This window comes from Anguilla anguilla, chromosome 2 (assembly GCF_013347855.1).
Source record: "Anguilla anguilla isolate fAngAng1 chromosome 2, fAngAng1.pri, whole genome shotgun sequence".
Lineage (NCBI taxonomy): Eukaryota > Metazoa > Chordata > Actinopteri > Anguilliformes > Anguillidae > Anguilla > Anguilla anguilla.
Genome location: NC_049202.1, coordinates 76620350 through 76634497, shown reverse-complemented (window position 1 = coordinate 76634497; position 14148 = coordinate 76620350). Strand labels below are relative to the sequence as shown.

General features: G+C 42.1%; 2 long non-coding RNA genes across 2 annotated transcripts; both read left to right on the top strand.

The window, feature by feature from the left end:
- Nucleotides 1–2947: 2947 nt before the first annotated feature.
- On the top strand, nt 2948–4160 carry LOC118221674. Its single transcript, XR_004764162.1, has 2 exons — nt 2948–3124; nt 3967–4160. It is a non-coding gene; the product is annotated as an uncharacterized LOC118221674 (long non-coding RNA).
- A 1086-nt stretch (nt 4161–5246) lies between these two features.
- Nucleotides 5247–7410, top strand: LOC118221528. The gene is made up of 3 exons (XR_004764128.1): nt 5247–5631; nt 5952–6250; nt 6426–7410. It is a non-coding gene; the product is annotated as an uncharacterized LOC118221528 (long non-coding RNA).
- The last annotated feature ends 6738 nt before the right edge of the window (nt 7411–14148 follow it).

Sequence of the window (14148 nt, the reverse complement as noted above, 5' to 3'; positions counted from 1 at the left end):
ACAACGGCAGTGTCCTACCCGGGAATCGAACCTGCGACCTTTCGGTTACGAGCCCAGTTCCCTACCCACTGTGCTACACTCCGTCCTACACACTCGTCAGACAGTACACATTCACACAACGACAGTCATAATCCACAACCGTTTCTTACAGGGTCGCATTTCTCACTTCCATAATAAAACTCTTTGCAAAAATAAATGATATCTCATAAAAAACACATTTTCAACGTACAAAAATGCCAAGTTTCTCAAAACTACTGATATCACAATGACGCCACGTTACAGTACTACAAACAATATAGGCCACCTTGCCTCACAGAAATGACCTAAGATGTATTTCTAAGTATTTCAATTTTTTTCTAGTCACTCGTCCCTATGTTTTGTAATCTTACCATTTTACAATGTCATGCAAACTTTGTAAAGCCTAACCCTAACCCAGCGCACCTGCAGTTCATGAAACATTCTACAGGGTGGCAGCAGAGGACCACTTACAAATGCATTGTTCCCATGCGATGACCGTTTGGCCGTGTACAGTGGAATAAGCCAGCGTCCCTGCAGTTTATAAAACACTCCATAGGGTGGCAGCAGAGGATCACTTATAAATTAATCTTTCCCATATGAACAACGTATGGCCATGTAGAGCATGGCATGAAATGGCACGTCTTTTCTATTGTAAGGAATACATATTAACACAGCGATCGTGAGCCACATGGCTGATATAACTACACTATGGATCGATGGATCGCTACAGCTTATTCCCACTTGTATTGAAAGATAGAAATCTACATTAACAACGTGCTCCACAAACGTTCCACATAGGCTATAGCTAGCGTCGCAGCTAACCAAAGTGCAATATTTGTAGTTAGCATAGCCTCACAGTCACAAATAATATTGCGGCGATCCTGACAAAGACTAAGCTAGCTAGCTAGCTAGCTAGCGGGGCTGCAAAGCAATGTGGGGAGGGGGGTTGCATGAAATGTATATTATTGTTGTAAATAGCCAAACTGTTTGCATGTAGGCCTACATAGCACTGCTTAACTGTAAATAGCCTGTGGGATTTTGTAGAGTAGTCTTCTAAATAATCATGTTCACGCACTTATGTATAACAACTGTAGAATGAGTGTCTCTGTTAGCTTGCTGGCTAGCACCGAAGCACCAAACCGTTACCCTGCTATTCTGTTGTAGTGAGTGACGTTGTTACAAAACACAGGGCCAAGTGACTTGAAAGAATTGAGGAAATATTGGGTAGCATTGCTTTGAAATACATCTTATGCACAAACAGTGGCTGTGACACAAAGCGTGCGCTGGCGTAAATCTAAACGCAACAGAAACGCAGGTGAAATATGTTGTACTCACGGATTTGCCGGCCATCCAACGAGCCTTGATAGAGAAAACAATCAGCAAGCCCGTAGAATTAAAGCTGCCTAGGTCGCAATTTGTGTACCCTGCTGTCCTGCTCCGTTGTCTGTTATTTCGTGGAGATGCACTTTCAGTGTTCGTAAGGTTTATAAGCCATTTTGATAGGCTTATCTGCAGGCGGGAATCCTGTTCGCTGTTTTGCTAAGCTAGAACCGGAAAACTTGTGGAGAATAGGAGCAGACGCATATGTCCCAGCAGGCTTTGCATATGAGAAAATAACAACAGTGTGAGAGAAATTGGGATGAAATTATGAAATTGCGTAGTTGAAACAGTATGTTTTCAGCAGAATGGGCATGTAGGTGAAGTTTGACATGATCACGGAGCATAGTGCGAAGTTAATGGAGTAGGCCTAACCATGAGCGAGCTTCTATTCCTTATCGAGCGATATATATAACAGTCGCTATAAGACATTAGTTGTTAAGTAACAAGAGAAATCTATTGCACTGTTGTGCTTTTCTTATGTCCAGCACTAGTAGCTATACTTTTGGGTAAGTCATGATTTTAAATGTAATGTTTTAATGGGGAGTTGCACAACGTACGTACGTACGTCATTGTTTGTATGTGGCTAGATAGAGAACAGGGCGAGGTAACATGAGTGTAGAAACGTGGCGTTTGCTGATAAGAAGGTTTTGTACGGTAGCCAAGTGAAGAAATATAGTTAGTAGAAATGTCACAGTGATGAACTGGTGTAACGTTTTAACAAAATTAATACATTTGCCGTCATAAAATGCATATGGGTGGCCGTGAGTGAGTTTTGGTAAAGCAAATATAAGCGTAAGAAAACGTTAGTGTAAAAGAGGAAATTATCTGCCTGAGTGCGAGGCGGGATTCAATCCTTCAACCGGAGGTTCACCAGACTGTCACTTTGTTAGTGCAGCACCATGACATAGCTATGCAATGCGTGAAATATCATTAGCAAACCTGTCCGTGGTATTAAAAAACAACACAGGCCGGTAAGCGCACAAGAGCTCCCGTTGAATCCACATGCCTTTGCAATATTGCAGCCGGTTAATAAGTGAACGCAATAAACATATCGTCTGCACGTCTCGCGTTCGCCGGGAAGTACGGCAAAACACCTCACAGATACACAATAAACACGGATCTACACTATATCTATTATGGATCTATTTCAAATTACAACGACCGTACCTTATCTACTCCTGAGCAAGATGGCTGGGGGGGGGGGACTACCCCAGCTTGTTGTGAGCGAGGGGCAGGAATACACTGAAAGTGTATTCCTGCCTCTAACTCGCAACCGTGGCCGATTTAGTATCTCCGATTAACCTGCCTGCATGTCTTTGGGATTGGGGAAACCGGAGTACCCGGAGGAAACCCAGGTGGACACGGGGAGAACATGCAAACTCCGCACAGAGCCGAGATTCGATACCACGACCTTCTTACTGTGAGGCCACAGCGCTACCCACTGTGCCACCGTGCCACCGATTACAATGCTTGCTTGGCAAAGCTATCAAGGATGATCAAGGATGACGTGCCCTTAGCCTCATAGCTCCAGGCTAGGTCCCGTAATTAGTACTGCTCGGTTGTTCCTGGTTTAGCAATGGCGACCTTCTACACCCGCTGTCAATAGGAGCTCCCAAAGATAAACATCACTCGTGTTCATAGGATTTTCACAACGACTAAAGACTCAACAGGCAAATTGGAGAAAGGTTATTAATTATATGCCATGTGTATATTTGCAACTACCAAGGTAAGAAAACAACTGTTAACTGACTGACTAGCTAATGCTAATTAACGTCAAATACTAGCCTCCATTGTACATGGTCGCAAACATTAACTATCTGTCTAACGTTGGGTAATGCTGTGTGCTTCATCTGCTGTTAATTCTCTACCTACAACATTGTAACATCCTTTCTTAACCGGCGTTATATATATGTCGTTGGAGTTTTTGGTTGACTACCTAGTCAAAACTAAATTCCCTTCCGATATTGCTTGTGTCGACAGTGCTGCGACGGAAACGACGATAGATTTAGCCAGTAGCCACATCTATTCAAAATGTAAACGAGTAAGGTGTTCTTCACGGTCGGGAAAAATTTTATGACCACGTTAGTCTTGTTGTTAGCCACTGTTATGCATAACACTTAGTAGGTAGCTACCTAACGTTATTTGCTACGCACATCTTACATATCATGGATGTGTAAGATGTGTTCACGTAAGTAATACAGACATAACGCTAACCAGACTTTTGATTGCATCTGTTATTTTATTTATTCGGTGTCCAATAAAGACAGACTGTCAGGGAGGTCGGCGTGAGAGCATGACAGTCTGTGTACTTTCCAGTAATGCACTCATTCAGAAGGAGTCTGTTGCACACAGCTACAATTTCACTGAATCAACATGTCATATGCACCATTTTAAAGAAGAATCTTGCCGCCTAGGAGAACTTTGTCAATGTGGGCCTCCCTGGTTGACAGTGAGGAGATGGGCCTCTCTGGTTTGACAGTCAGGAGGTGGGCTTCCCTGGTTACAGAGTCAGGAGATGGGGCTCCCTGGTTACAGCTGGTTTGCTGACTTGCTGTGGTCTGTTTCCAGACGTGGTTGAAACCTCTAAGAAGGAGATCGAAGACATCCTGATCCGGTACCGCGGGACCTTGTTGGTGGCCGACTCCCGCCGCTCCCGGTCCGACGAGTTTGCTGGACCCGGAGCCCGCCCTCGCTACCAGAAGTCTTACTGCTAAAAATGCTGTCTTCGCTTTTATATACAATAAAATTGAAAATGACCTAAATCAGCTTCAGGCTCACTGTTTGTACTGGTCTTTTACTTTGCTTGCTTTTTCTTTTCCAACCAGCCTTTTACTAAAGGTAGACTTAACATTCCTGATTTAATTTTCTGTTAGTTTGCTTTTTTTCCTCTATGATAGCACCTGACGTGTCAGAGATCTGGGTCGATCCTCAGAGCGCACATTACTTTGGCAGAAAAAAAATTATTTAATCGTGCTTCGCCCTGCTGTAATCAATGTTCTGTCTTTATGAACCTGCAAAGTGTTTCTCTGCTTGTTTCAGTGGTAATGTGGGGATTGATGTTGAATTAAGAATGCAGTGATTGCTTGCTACTGATGTTGCAGACCAGTGCTTTTCAAACTCTATCCTGTCCGGTTTGGCACGTTGTTTGCAAAGCTCAAATGCAATACCGGAATTCTAACAAACTGTTCATTTTTATGTGAATATGTGGCTTTTTCTTCGTGGCATCTACAGCCATTTCTTGTCAGGATAAGTAATCCCTCAGACCAACAAATGCACAATTAAGAAAAATTAACAATCCGTTAAAATTCTCCTACTGCAATTGTGGTTACTGTGGGAGCCAGGAAGTCAAGAGACTTTGTTTTGGCTAAAATGAGATAGACTTTATTAATCCACAGGTGGGGAAATTTGGGTGTTACAGCAGCAGATAAAAACAACATATCACACATATAGACATAAAAGGCAATAATGAAGACAGCTGACTGACAGTTCCATAGTCCACCCACAACAGTGAGTTCCTGAGATGTGGACGGGTGGGTAGACCAGGTTAGATATGTTGCGCCTGCGGTAGATGGCCCGTCTGGAGCGAGGCAATGCACACAAGGGAATCAGGGTTAAACACATGACAAACTGACGACCAGACTGCCTACGCCTCTGGCAGCCCCAGTTGGAGTTTAAAAATAGGGGGTGGCAATTACGTAATTGCACTGAGCTCGCTAGGGCAGAATAGCATCAGATGAAGCAAATTCTTGTTTTAGCAAGACAATACAGGGCTATTTAACAGTATCACGTGACTGCATACACTGTTCAACTAAAGCTCAATTATGTTCTCTAACTGACAACAACTGAGACAAATTAAAGAGCGATTATCTGAACTAACGCACAATTATGTTCTCTAACTAGCAACAGCTGAGACAAATTAACGAGCGATTATCTGAACTAACGCACAACTATGTTCTCTAACTAGCAACAGCTGAGACAAATTAAAGAGACACCATCTGAACTAACGCACATCTATGTTCTCTAACTAACAACAGCAGGAATAAATTAAGTAAAGATAAGCTTACCTGAAATGCGAAGTAGTAGCGACGACACAATCAGATGCACAGTTCAGGAAAAGTTAGGAGAAGCGAAGTTCAGAATCTGCAGCATCCATTGTTGAATATTAGAAATATTGCTGTTCTCGGTGAAGTATTGCACAGCGTCAGTCAGAGACCCGTGTGCGTGCATCAGTATGTGAGTTTACTTCTATTCTAGACTAATGATTCGAATATAAGTTCGCGTTTATACGTTACGTTTATTCATTGTTGTCAGTTACTCTGATTATTATCTTTAACTGAGAGTGTTACTCGCTGATAATTGTGATCCATTGTACTGGTTAGTTTCAGAGCTTCATATTGCTTGTGTGTAATATTGGAGTTCACTGCTAATTAAATGTGTGAATGACATGAATGACATGCATGTAATATTCCATTTATGTATGTTAATAGTAATTCTGGTAATGGAGCATTATTATTATAGTACATTTGTGATTGATGTTATGCCATTGTTTATAGAACCACACACACATACCATCTCTGAGGACAAAGGAAGCCGGTTGTATTCAACTTTATTGAAGAAACAAAATTTTTCATGCATTCTTACCGGGTGCCCTGTGGAGACTACATTTTTACCCCACCCATTTAATTCAGCACAAAATAATTTCCACATCTTGTCCACCTCAACAATCATTGTGTGCAGTGGCTAAAAAGACATGTTGGGAAGTAATATGCTCTGGCCCGCTTCCAGCTAGTAAGAGCAACGAGGTCCTGTCAATCAGCTGTGACCCCACTTTACATCGGCTGGCTCTTGATAGGTGGGTATTGTTGTCCCCCCCCTCATGACTGCATGGGCTCTCCATCCCTGTCCTAGTAGCTATGCAGCCACAGCCTATTCCTGGCGGGGCCCCAATTGTAATTCCCCAGTTCATACCGTTGTCACTTTACCCACTGATTGTTTTGTTTTAATTCCCTAATCGCCCCCATCTCTAGGTTAACCCAGACTGGTACGTATCGCTCATATCTGATCTGGGGGAGACTGGAGCAGGCCCCAAAATGTAGACCCTTCTCAGGCTTGACTCAGGTGGTTGGGCTACCTAGCGGTGTTAACAAAAACCACTTGGGTCTAGCAAGGTAAGTATCCAGCCCCCCTGGGTCCACTTGGACAGCACGCAGGGTGTGGTGGTCTGGGGCCACAGACCTTAAATGGTGCCCAATTTTCTATCAGTGACTAGCACCACCCACACACCAGACCGTCTTGCACTACACACGTGAATCTGACTAACCAAAACCAGTTTGGACTCTTTCAAATTTCTGCACCCCTCTAAATTGTCGCATTCGAATAGATGGTGTAATATATTGACTATTTTCTAGTTTTGTGCCTAATTAGGTGGTAAGTTATACTCAACTGTACGTAGCGCTTCCGTTTTTCAGTTGTTCTTTCAATCCAGCATAGAGTACAAAGAATCACGGAAGTTCAAGAGCTAGCTCAAATGCAGCAGCAACATGGACCCTGTAAAAGAAACAAAGAAATGTTAATGAAAACGCCTTAAATAGCTAACTAGTTGAGTGCGGTGAATACACAATATTCAACAGATGGTTCTAAACATAGGTGGTTCAGTTAATGAGCGCGGACAAGACTTGCAATATACTTAGACATAAACACAGTAGGATCTAGGCACATGCAGCTAGTACGTGACGGGGAGCCGTGCATGCAAAGGGATAGAGGATGGGTCTATGGCTTCACCGATAGAGGATACGGCAACACTGTGTGACTTAAACCTCTAGCCGGCATTATAAACACTAAGCACTATAAACAAAAAACGGAAGTGTAATCAGTTGTATGCAGGAGCACATCGGAAGCCTGAAGACCCAGCCGGCCTCCAGAATCACACATGATCATGATTTTGTTCTTCAAGGATTACTTTGTAAAGTATATGATTGGTCTGTTCCGGCATTGTTGTGAATTAATGCAGGGATTAGCATTAATAGTCAGTTAAAATACAAAGTGCAAGTGTTGGACAGTCATTCCTTGTTCTTCATTGCTCACATAAATACATCTATATTTTTCAAAAAGACTGGATTGATGGAAAGAGATAAAAGATGAACTGTTTGAATGTTATAAATTGATTATACATTTTAACATAATTATCCATTGAGGTCATTATTCATAATTGCATTGTTTTACGCATACTGTGGTCTTGGTCAATGTATTGGCTGTCTCATTAGTGCACTGCTTTATTACCTTGCATTCACTTGCTGTAATACATTCTGCCAGTACTTTGGAAAGGATGGTGAAATACAATAAGTAATGCTTCTTTGATGCACTGTCATTGACTTCTGTGTTTGTCTGCATAGTGCTTTGAACACTGCTGGCCTGATTTCTATATAGTTGAAAGGGAATTGTCTTGTGAGAGAACAGTTCATTGCTGACATGCTCAATAAAGGGAGATTAAGGGAACTTGTATGATTTTTTTTTTTTTCCCTATTCATTAAAGGGATTGACAAAGTGAATTACAATACCTGTTTCTTTTTCAGTTCAGTCTGAGCAAGGGGTCATGCTGTAGGTGGAAATGAGCAAAAGGTAAATTTCACACAAATGGCAGGATGCAGTTTTTAACACAGGGCATTGCCAATGTGCAGAAGCTTGCCAGGGCAGAGAACCCCGTGCTCTTCATGCCCAGGTCTGCTGCAGTGAGCATGAATGGCATGTTCTCCTCATTATGCATTCTGCTGTTCTAGGTGGGCCGAATGGCATGTTCTTCTCATTATGCATTCTGCTGTTCTAGGTGGGCCGAATGGCATGTTCTCCTCATTATGCATTCTGCTGTTCTAGATGGGCTGAAAGGCCCAGACTCATTATATACCATGTAGTGTTACTGTGGCTCTGAGGGTTAGGGTGCTCTGAAAATGCACTTATAAATGGGTCATTTGTGCATGATCCCCTTCATTTCCACTGACAGACCTTGGCTTGTTCATACTGGGCATCAAGGTCCCCCCTCAGAGTGTTTAGAGACATTTAACAAAACCTTTTCAAAATGGCAAGATATGAACTGGCCGCCTAATTTGGATTTGATCTTTTTTATACAGAAAACTCTAACAATCCATAGCAGAATATACATGGCAAATTTTACTCTTCACTATTCTTAAGTACCACATTTAACCAGAAAAATTGTGCTGGATGCTATAAATCTTTGGCTTTACACAGCCAATTAGAATACATTTAATACAGTATTCCCATACTGTATCGCTGCTTTTATATTAGGATACCTTAAGGTGCTTCTTTATATTGATTATACCTGTAATGGTAATCAGTTACCAGACTGCTGCCCCTTCAACTTACATAAATAAAGGGTGATGATGATAATGTTATTGTTGATTAAATACTTTACCTGATGAACATAATGACACAAGACTATTCTTTTTCATGACCAGCTGTGCATATATTTTTTTTAGGCAGGGGTGTACACTGGGATATGTGCCAGGAGGCTGCTGGGGACTGTGGTCTGTGTTGTGCAACTGCAGTCTTTTAGGGCGGCACACTGGTGCATCGGCTTAGCCTTGGAATACCAAGTAAGGTATTTTCACCTGGATTGTTCTCAGAGGAACAGTCTGTTTTTTGATGAAGGCGAACAGGCAGACTGTGGTGAAATGTAATTGTTAGGGTTCAGGTTCTGTGCTGGTTGCCCTGCCCACTGCTGTGAAAGTGGTGGATATTTGGGCTGCACTTTTAAAAACAATATTAAATAGTCTTCATTTCTAGCGTTTCATTCTCCTTTTGTTTTTCAGAATTTTTTTCCGCTACATGAGTTTCTGCTGTAGTTTACTGAAGTGTTCCCTCTGTCGAATTCCAAGACAGTCAGTGCACACTCAAGATCGAGCTCCAGCATTCTGTCTGGGTTTCTTTTCTCTTCTTGACAATACTAATGGATGCAACTATTACCATCGTCTTGGAGCAGTCTTCAGATGCACCCCAGGCAGTGGCTGGTCCTGTGTCATAAACATCTGCTGACCCATGGGGAAGAAGGCACTGTCACTGATTTGGGTTCCAGCCACTGGTGGTGCTGTGTCCAATCATGCTGTATATGGAGGTAATGTCTGGCCAAAGAGAGCCAATCAGAATCAGGGCCATTCCCTCCCTCATTCGCTCTGTGCTGCATGTTGAGGGGGTGGGGAACTGCACTGCTCCTCCTCCCATGGGTGTGTACTTCTCAGCTCTGCTCCGTCACACACGCTAGCTGCTGGCTGGAGGGAGGGGGGGACGGCACACTCACCGCTGGGGAGGGAGGGGGCGGGACGGCACACTCACCGCTGGGGAGGGAGGGGGCGGGACGGCACACTCACCCCTGGGGAGGGAGGGGGCGGGACGGATTTGAGCCTCAGTCCTGCCTAACCGTGCGCTCACAGTGCAGATTTAATTAGGATTGCCAGGTACTGTAGATCCAGGGGCGTTTTTCCATTAGAGGCATGTGGGGCAGTGCCCCACCGAAGGTGGCGCCGTGGTGCAAGATTCTCATGTGAACGTTGTGGAATAATGTATGTTATATTTAATACAAAATAGTGATTCAGTGGTGAAATTGGCATGTATAAATATAATACACTTGACTCACAATACTAAAAAACAGCTCTATAAGGAATTTCCTTTGTGTGTATGTGTGCGCTCGCACTGCAGACTGCCCTCTCTGTCCTATATCTCTGCTGTGGGGCAGCGGAGCACTCTGCCCCTTCGTTGCTAGGGGATCAACGTGAGCATGATCTGCGTATGCAGGGAAAACCTCCTGCCCCTCCGCCCAACATAATTTGCAGAAATGTTTCTACCCCTATGAATTCTGCCTAGCAACAGGTGAGCCACCTGAGGTGGCTAAAAAATAATAAACGTAACCGTTAATCAGTTGATATGCGTATATCGCTAATGCTATAGTGAGAGCACCTATTATCGAGCACCTTCGTTCGACAGACAAGAAAACGTAAACAGATTTGCAACTATATATGAAATGGGCGAAATATCGGTATCATCCTGTACCTAGTTATGTAGGAAAAAATGTCCTTGTTATCCTCCAGTGGTTATTTTCAGTACTTTCACGATTGTTTTCTGTGCCGGCAAATAAGTCAGAGGTGGTCCAGCGCTAGCTTTTGGTTGTTAAGGGGACGTGTATCGACCACCCCATATAAATGAATGGAACTTGACATAAATTTGCTAGCATACTGTATAAGTGTCCTATCTTGCGTATTTGAGGTTAATATGAGAGGGTGGTCGCCATCAGCACATCTAGGAATCCGTACATATTCACTGTTGTAACCCAAGTCTCAGGACGCAACATTGCTGTTAGGAAAGCAGTTTGAAATTATGAAGCAACGTCTGAGCCATTGCATTTAATGGGTCGTGATGAGAGAATTCGGAGCGTGTTGCTTATCTTAAAGTTGATATATTAATACAGCCTAATCTATAATAACTAAATGTATATGAAGTTGTTTTTTTACATTTAGACAGTTTTTTTTCAAGTCAAGTGTGATTTCATTTTAATTTTTGAAGTTTCTTAAGTTCAAGTTTGAACGAGTCTTTATTTTATTATTCAGTTTGGAAATCTTTCTGCTCCCTGGTACTTACAGCGCAGCCCATATAATAGAATAGGCCTACCGTAGACTAATTGGTTACCTTTATTTTTTGTGATGGTGACGTCATACAAAACTCCCCCACCAGAAATGCCATGCTTAAATCGCCACTGTATAGATGTCCAGTTGAATCCTAGGGCACCCCATTTTTACTGAAACCAAAAAGTATGAAGCTCTCTCTCCCTGTTTGGCAATAAATAAAAAGGAAAACGGAAAACTCCAGGTTTTTAGATGTGTTTACCCTACAGTAAGACACAGCAGCTCTTTGGTATCTTGCATATTGTGATGTTTTTAATATATTATTAGACTTTGTCCTTGTTTAAAAACTTATGACTGCTTTAATGTGTTACGCCCCTCTGCCTCAGGTGGGGGCGCCGGCCGTTTGGAGGTGCTCATTTTAAGAAGCCTGGAGTCAGCTTCTCAGGAGCTTTATTTTCTCCTCATCTTTGGACCACGACCGTGTCTCTGTTTTGCAGTTATTTCGGTATTTCATATGGTTTTGTAAAATAAAGTTATTTGATATTTTTGGGAAACCTTGGTTTTGGCTTCATTATGTTTGCCGGTGCTTGAGAGCAACCGTAACAAATGCTTTCATTTGGAACCTCCAAACTGGGGAAGCATGTAGAGGCAGACAACTTGCATTAGCTAGCTGACTAAATAGCTTTAGCTATTAACCCTAACCCCTACATCAGTGGGGTTGTTAACTGGATTTTATCCCAGTTAAACCACTGTTTTGCATGTTTTGTTTTCCCAGCATTTGTTTGGACTTCTCACATTCCATGAAATTCAGCTTAATCAGTAGATGTCTCTTACTGAACTTGTGTAAAAAAATAAAAAATAAAAAAAATAAAATCTAAATTATGATTGAATTATTAGCTCGTATTGGCCCCTTTTGAGGAATTGTTGGCACCAATGGCCAAATTATTTGTTAGAACTCTTTAAATGATCAAAATTATTACATTACATTACAGGCATTTGGCAGACGCTTGTATCCAGAGCGACGTACAACAAAGTGTATAACCATAACCAGGAACAAGTATGACGAAACCCCTAGAGAGAAGTACCGGTCCAAGTGCAGGGAACAACCGCATAGTTCAACTTGGACCCTGAAGGTTAAACTGATTAACACTAATAACGAGAACGGCAACAACGCAATCTATGGGAAAAATACAAGCAGTAGTTAAGACAGTTAATGCACCTAAGTCACCTACGAATCAGCTGCCTAGTTACAACCCTAAGCTTACAGTCATTTACAGGGGGGTAGGGAGGGATGGGGAGAGGTGCAGCCTGAAGAGGTGAGTCTTCAGTCGTCATTTGAAATGGGTCAGTGTCTCAGCTGTTTTGACCTCCACAGGGAGGTCATTCCACCATCGTGGGGCCAGAACAGACAGGAGACGTGTTCTGGAAGTGCAGGTGCGAAGAGGGGGAGGTGCTAGGCGTCCTGAGGTAGCAGAACGGAGGGATCTGGCTGGCATGTAGGGTTTGAATATCTTGTGGAGGTATGCTGGGGCTGATCCCTTGACTGCCTGGTATGCTAGGACCAATGTTTTAAATTTGATTTAAAATAAGTGTATCTCTTTGTTTCTTACAAGGACATAGCCTAGTTAAACATTTCTAAGTATCAGACAATAATATTTTGTTGATTGTAAATGTATAAAAATGAAAATAAAGTGCTTTTATTACCCCTGGGTATTCCTAACCCTAGTTATAACCCTCTACTGAATTTCCAGCCACAGGCATCATATCAAATATACATTGCCCTACGAAAAAAAATAAAATGCATAAGGACATAGTCACACGTCCTGGCTCTTGGTGAGATAAAGAGTAGGTTTAGCATCCAGGACAGAGCTAGCTCCTCCTTTGCTCTCTAAAACGCATATAAACATTACAGCGAAACATACACATGAACAACATCTGATCAGCTAATCAACCAATCAGTTACCAACCAAGTAATAGTTATTTATATCAATAGTTATTGAAGAATAAACCTGCCTTGGAAACAACTGCAGAGAGCGAAAGAGATGGAAATGTAACAGTAAAACCCACACACTTCACATTTGATGCAACAAACAAAAGATGTTTCCGTTGAGAGAATGTGGCCTTCAAGACCTGTTTCTGTTCTCCCCCTTCTATCGCAATGCGTCCGTGTGCACACACACACACACACACACACAGAAACTAAACCACATTACCCAGGTGAACCTGAGTCAGCAAAAGATGTTTGGAGTGTGGGGGTGGATGCACCACACATTGTGTCAGCAGGATGAGGTACAGGAAGAAACAACTAGTTCAGTGAGGTGATATCCGTTTGCAGCTCGTGCATGCCCCTGTGTGTGTATTGGATGGGAAAGGAGGAGGATGATTATAAAGATTTTTAAAAAAGTAAAACCTTGTGTTGATTTGGTATAGGGTAGGTGTATATCAGATCTACTGTAGCTTTGCTTATTAGGGTGGATATCAGATGGAGATGTTTGAGCATATCAGATATAGATTTGTTAATTGTTTATTGGGTGTAAATTATCTGTAGCATGGCTAATTATGTCTGATTTTGACTGAGAACGATGTGGTTGTTCTCACGACAGGAAAAACAAATTGTAAAAAGGTCACTCCCTGAGACACAGAAGAATGTTTTTAATAATACAAGTGTCTTGGATGCAAAAAAAAAACACATTGCAGTGATTTCTATTTCAAAAATATCGATTTTATTTTTACTGAAGGTTTCAGAAGAGTAGAATTTATAGTTCTTGAATTTAAGGTTATAGACTCTTCCCCACCTGAAAAAAAAGAATTGTGCATGCATCTGAAGAGATGCAAGCACACGAGTGATGCAAACGATAGCCATCTCTCTCACTTCCTCCCACACTCTCTCTCCTTTCTCACACACATACACACACAATCTATGAAACCATCCAGGACAGACCAATTTATTTTTATACATAATTATGAACAGCTTTAAAAGCAGAACACAAAACAAATTCCTGCCTTGTGTTTGTTACAAACTGTTTGTACACAGATTCAGTATAGTATGTCCTGTCATTAAATGCATATATCAATATAAAGAATTTGAATTAAACCAAAACAAGTTTCCAGATTTGCAGTCAAA